Here is a 5,687-nt window from a genome sequence, read left to right as displayed (position 1 = left end):
GGAAGGGAGCCTTTTTTGCTCCGTGACCACCCCCGGCCTCCTCTGCTTCAGTGAGCAAATGCCTGGGGTCCCTTGTGTTCCTCAGACTGGCACTCCATTGGTCCTCTCTGTCCTGCTATTCTTCACTTTCAGGTTATTCGCTTGTATCTTACTCTTGCTTTTTTTTTTTTGAAAGGCTTTTCCTCAATTATTGAGCTTTCTCAATTAGAGAGTTGGAATCTCCAGCTACAATCATTGATTTTTCTTTTTAGTTCTGTCAATTTTGCTTAATCTAGTTTGAAGCTCTGTTATTGGGTGTATATACATTTAGAATACTATGTTTTGACCTTTTTATCATTGTGAAATGTCCCTCTTTATCTCTGGTGATATTCCTGTCCGGAATTCTACCTTGTCTGATTTTAACAGAACCACTCTCAATTTTCACAAGATGAGTGTTAGCATGGTCTGTTTTTCTCCATTGTTTTAACATACCAAACCGGTAGGAACTACTTATCTGTGTCTTTATATTTAAAGTGTTTCTTATAGACAGCATTTAGTGAATCTTGCATTTTTATCTAGTCTGGCAAGCTCTTCCTTTTAATTGGAATGTATAAACCTTTTAACATCATTTTCTTTTTTTTTTTTTAAACGCCTACAGCACCTGGTCTTCCTAGGTGGTCTCCCATCCAAGTACTAACCAGGCCCGACCCTGGTTAGCTTCCGAGATCAGACGAGATCGGGCATGTTCAGGGTGGCATGGCCATAGAGACCTTTTAATATTTAAAGTAATTATCAGTATGATTGGGTTTGTCTACCACGTTAAAATTTGTTTTCTGTTTGTACCATCTGTTCTTTATTCTTTTTTATTTTATTGCTTTCTTTTGGATTCATTGAATATTTTTTAGGATTCTATTTTATCTCCACTACTGGTTTATTTAGCTCTACTTCATTGGCTTACTTTTTTTAGTGGTTGCTGTATGAGTTACAGGTTTAACATCGCAGTCTCCCTTCAAATCATGTTATACTATTTCAGGTATAACGTGAGAATCTTATATTTCCATTCCCCCATCTGGTCCTTTGTATCATTGTTGTCATAAATTTTATGTCTACGTATATTATAAAACCCACACTGCATTATTAGTTTTTTTTTTATTTACTCACAAATTTACTGTTTCGGGCCCTCTTTGTTCCTTTGTAAAAAGAGCCTTTTAAAGGCTAAAGAAATTAACAACAAATGTTTGCAAAACATTGTTTTTTTTCCTTCCTCTCTCTTTTAGTTTCTCTTCCAAAAACTTGTCTTTCTCCTTCTTTCCCTGGCTACTTTTCCCTTGGAGCTTCCCTCAGCATCACTAATCTTCAGTGAATGCTTTGTGGTTCGGTTTGTCTCATCTGTGGCTTAGTCATGATAATCAATGATGCTATCAGCTGCTCCCAGCTACAGAGCCCCATGGCTGGTGTTGCTAACACATTCCAGTGGTGCATGGTTCAGAAAATCCGCACATTCCAGCTCACATCTCCTGCCTCCTCTGTCCCATGGGGAGAGTTGTGGCAGGATGAGATCGGCAGGACACTGGGGTTGCCATTCTCCCTGTTCCTTGTCTGGTTGTTCTTGGTAATGCTCCTCTTCCACCTGTTCCTCCATCACCCAGCCCAGGTCCTGACTCTGCCTGAGACCCAGACTCCTTCCCAGCTGCCTCGCTTCTGTGAATCTAGCTCACCTCACCAGCTTGCCCTTCCCCACCCACAGAGGAAGCCAGACAGGCCACACAGGGAGTTCACACCTTCAGTGCCCACAAGGGGCTGCTGTGCTGTGGCCACAGTCTTTTTTTTCAAGGGTAGCAGTGGTGCCTGCTGGGGAGGAGTGGTGGTAACTAGTTCACAGTGGAGGGGAATTTCCTGAGTTAGAAGTGTAGGGAGGGCTCGAGCTCTGTGTGCATGTGTTGCTCTTCTCATTGTGCTTTGCATATGGTGAGCACTTATGGAGACTAGAGGGGGCATGGACTGAAGTGGTAGGACAGATCTCTGTAGCATGTGGGCTTGGCAGGAGGTCATTCATTCATTTATTCAGTAGTCGTCCATGAAGCACCTCTCATGTGCTAGGCACTGCCCTATAGGAAAAGGTGAAGATCGATAATAAAGCTACACTCCCTGTCCTCGCTGAGCTGTCACAGGCTGGCTGGACACTTAGGCCCTTCGATAGTTCTGCCAGTTTGATAGGTGATCTCAGAGGAAGTACACAAAACTTTGGGAACTCAGAGGAGAGGGGTCTTGACTCGCAGAGAACGTGGTCCGGGAGGACTTCCTGGAGGAAACAGACCCTAAACGGACCCTCTGTTGAGTATTTATTTTAATCTTGACATGTAGAAAAAGCCCTAAACCTTCATCCTTTACATAGATAATACAATTTTCCTAATTAAGATCTGGGGTTCTCTTACAGAAGAGGCCTACACCATAAAAACTACACATTCCTTTTTTTGTCAGGTAGGCAAGGCAGATCTTTTTATTCTCACATTATGGAATAGGAAACTGATTGAGTCTCAAGGGATAAGAAATGATTTGGCCTCCTAAAGGAGAAAGGAGAGTGGTCTGGGCAGAGGGAACAGAAGTGCAAAGGCCTGGAGGGAGGAAGCGTGTGTGTGTGTGTGTGTGTGTGTGTGTGTGTGTGTGTGTGTGTGTGCGCGCGCGCGCGCACGCGAGAGCGAGCGAGCGAGCTCACTGGCTATGATTTGGTACCCTGTGTCCTCCCGATTGGATCTTGCAAACAATCAAACTCAACCTGGGCCACAAGGCCAGGAACAGTTGCTAGCCTTTGCTTCCTCAGTAGAATGACCTTTTGGGGTGGCCTTGGCATGACAGCTGAAGTGGGGCTGGCCTGTGGGTCTTCTGTTTTCCTCCAGTCAAATGTTGTGCTCTACCCTTGCAAACTCCTCTTGGGCTCAGCGGCTGGGGCCCTGGGCCTGTTCTGAAGGGCATTTTTACGAGAGTTTGGGGCCTGAGATTGCATCCTGGGCCCACCGGCTCCCAGAGTGAGCCCCGCTCCTTGTGTGGCAGGAAGGACCTGGTTTCTGTGATAATGGGCTTGGCCTAGCCCCTCTTCCTGAGAGGCTGTCGGGGGTTGGGCAGACTTCAGCCTCAAGATCGAGGGTGTGGACAGAGGGAGGAAACCTTTGGTGATCCTGGGCACTCTGAGAATTCCTGAAGCTGGCAGTGTGCAGTTCACAGCTCCCCCGAAGCTGGCCTGGGAGAACTGCTTGTTTTCAGAGGAAGAGCAGAGTGGCAAGCCTGTATCATTTCCCAAACCATTGCTTTCTGGGCCCCTGAGATAGTTGATGTGGCCAGGGGAAAAAAGGCAGGCCCTGGCGCAGGTTGCCCTGTGACTCTGCCTGACCTCCATCACTGTCCTTGTCACCCTGACCCTCCCATGCACCTTCTTTCCTGCTCCGCCTCCCGTTTCCTCTTCTGTCACCTGGTGGAACCTCCATCTTCCCGCTGGAAACATGGGGGAGGCATCCTGCACTCTTCCCTTTCTCCATAGCCACTCAGTTACCAGGTCTTGCTGATTTTACCTGTTTTTATTTTTAGAGCGTTGCGCCTGCTGGTCTTCCTCTGGCTGAGCCTCAGCACACACTGCCTGAGTAATCTAACCTGCAAGCCTGGTCCTGCCATTCTCGCCAAGAGCCTCCGGGTCTTTCAGGCCTTGCCCTGTGAGTCCAGCTTCTGCTGCAGACCCCTAGGCCTTGACTCCTCTCCCACCAAGCTGGGACTCTACCCTGAACTCCAGCCCCCTCTGTCTGCCAGCCCGCTGTGCACCTCTGCAGAGCTCTGTTCCTTCCTCTGCCCAGAAACCCCTCCTTTTCTCCACCCCGCCACCGCCCCATTACGACAATCTCCCAGGGGTTAGCACTCTTGCACGGCAGTGGTATCGCTGGAGAGGAGTGTGTATGCTGCCTGGGTCAGCGCCCGGCAGGGCCCATTCCAGACATTTTGGTCACCTCGGATCGAGGCACAGATGGAGCTGCTTCAGCCCCAAGTGATCAGACTAGTTTTCAACAATAGTGAGTTGAGAGGTGCAGGGCGGCCACTGCCAGCTGTTGTCTTGGGCAATGGTTTCGCCTTTGCAGATTCCCAGCCCTCTGGGCCGTGAACATGTTGAACCATCTCCCTAAAGCAGTGCTGTAGGGACGTGTGCACATGATGCTTTGCGTGAAATTTCAGGTGGCTCATGCAGCCCTTAGGAGGTCATCTGTGGAGGCCAGGTTCCACCCTCCACTGTAAGGTTGAGCTCTTTTGCTCTCAGCCTCTCTTGCTCTGGAAAGAGGGGTGAGGAATCCTTTTATCCACGGTGGGGAGCTGAACTGAGTCAGGAGAGGGCGGGGGCTGCGCAGCCAGGTTCAGGCTGCACTGAGCAGGTGGGCACTTGTCATGCCTAACACTTAGGCCTCTGGAGTAAGTCCAGGACGGCCCGTGTCAGTGTCACCCCAAAGGCCGAACCCTCCGGCCGAGTTAGGAATTAGAGACCTCAGATGGGCACGTGCAGCAAGGACTACCCTGGCCCATCCCCGGACACCGTCCTCAGAGCTTGGATTGTCAGAGCAGATGGCACTGTGGGGCCTGCAGGTTGGCCTTTGGACCGGAGTCCTGGGAGGACCAGCAGTGCCCTTCCTCCCTTTGGCTTTGTGTACTGAGCTCCCCACATCCTGAGAACAGAGGCCTCTGGGTGTTCCCGCTTGGCAAGTCTTCGAACTTGGGGATGGCTTTGAAGCAGGGGAAAGAGATCGGTTTGGGTTGGGTCCTGCACAAGCCTGTCAGCTTTTTACCTAAGATCTCCTTGTGGGTAGAGACCAGTGATCCAGTCCACGTGTGTTAGCAGATGGAGCTGGGAGCCAATGTGGCAGGATTGACACCTTGCAGAGCACTTTCTGTGCAGCCGCTTATGGCTTGTGCTGAGTATTCTTTTGCACCTGCTCCGGTGGGGCAGTCAGGGATGTCAGCTTTGTGGGCGGGACAGCCCCTTAGCCCCCGTCTGTCACCTGGTGTCATTCGGTGAGGTAGGCACTAATGATATGTGTACTTGTGATATGCCAGGCCTGCTTTATGTTCATTATTTTACTTGTTCCTCCGAAGGACCTAAGCCAAGCTTGGGAATCTCACAGTGATGTTAGGGGCTGTTATTACACTGCTGTGTAGATGAGGGAACTGAGCTCAAAGAAGTATAGTACCAGCAAGCAGCAGATTGGGACTTGAACGCAAGTTCAGCTACAAAGCCCATGCTACATTATGCCGCAAACTCATACCTGCTGAGGCTGAGCAGGTGTTGTGAATGGATAAAGTAGGTCAAAAAAGAAAGGGACCTAGATTTTAGGCTATAGCCAGCAGTTACCCTGCAGCGGAGTAGACCAGTGTTACTAGCTCTTCTGACTGCTCTTGGGAAGCCAGAAATCCTGGCTTTCATGTGCAGTCTCTTGATTTCTTTAGAAACCTAACTCAGATTTCTAAAAAAGCACATGTGGGGGATACGGTTCAACCTGCAGGCCTTGGACCAGTGACCTCTGTTATGTTCTCTCTTGCCTCCCTTGACCCCCCTTCCCCAGTCCTGCTGCCTCTAGGATCCCCTCTGGAAGGAGAAGAATCAGAGGTCATTGCCGAAAGAGATCTTTGTAGATATGTCTGGGCCACTCCTTAGCCATGTACAATTCCTGTTTCACCAA

The 5,687-nt window shown here is 49.3% G+C and overlaps 1 non-coding gene across 1 annotated transcript; it reads right to left on the bottom strand.

Annotated features, from left to right (window-relative positions):
• Positions 1-628: 628 nt before the first annotated feature.
• On the bottom strand, positions 629-747 carry LOC111737082. The gene has a single exon (XR_002779342.1). It is a non-coding gene; the product is annotated as a 5S ribosomal RNA (ribosomal RNA).
• Positions 748-5,687: the final 4,940 nt, after the last annotated feature.

This window comes from Pteropus vampyrus, unplaced genomic scaffold (genome assembly GCF_000151845.1).
Source record: "Pteropus vampyrus isolate Shadow unplaced genomic scaffold, Pvam_2.0 Scaffold23, whole genome shotgun sequence".
Classification (NCBI taxonomy): domain Eukaryota; kingdom Metazoa; phylum Chordata; class Mammalia; order Chiroptera; family Pteropodidae; genus Pteropus; species Pteropus vampyrus.
This window is presented reverse-complemented; position numbering and strand designations above follow the sequence as displayed.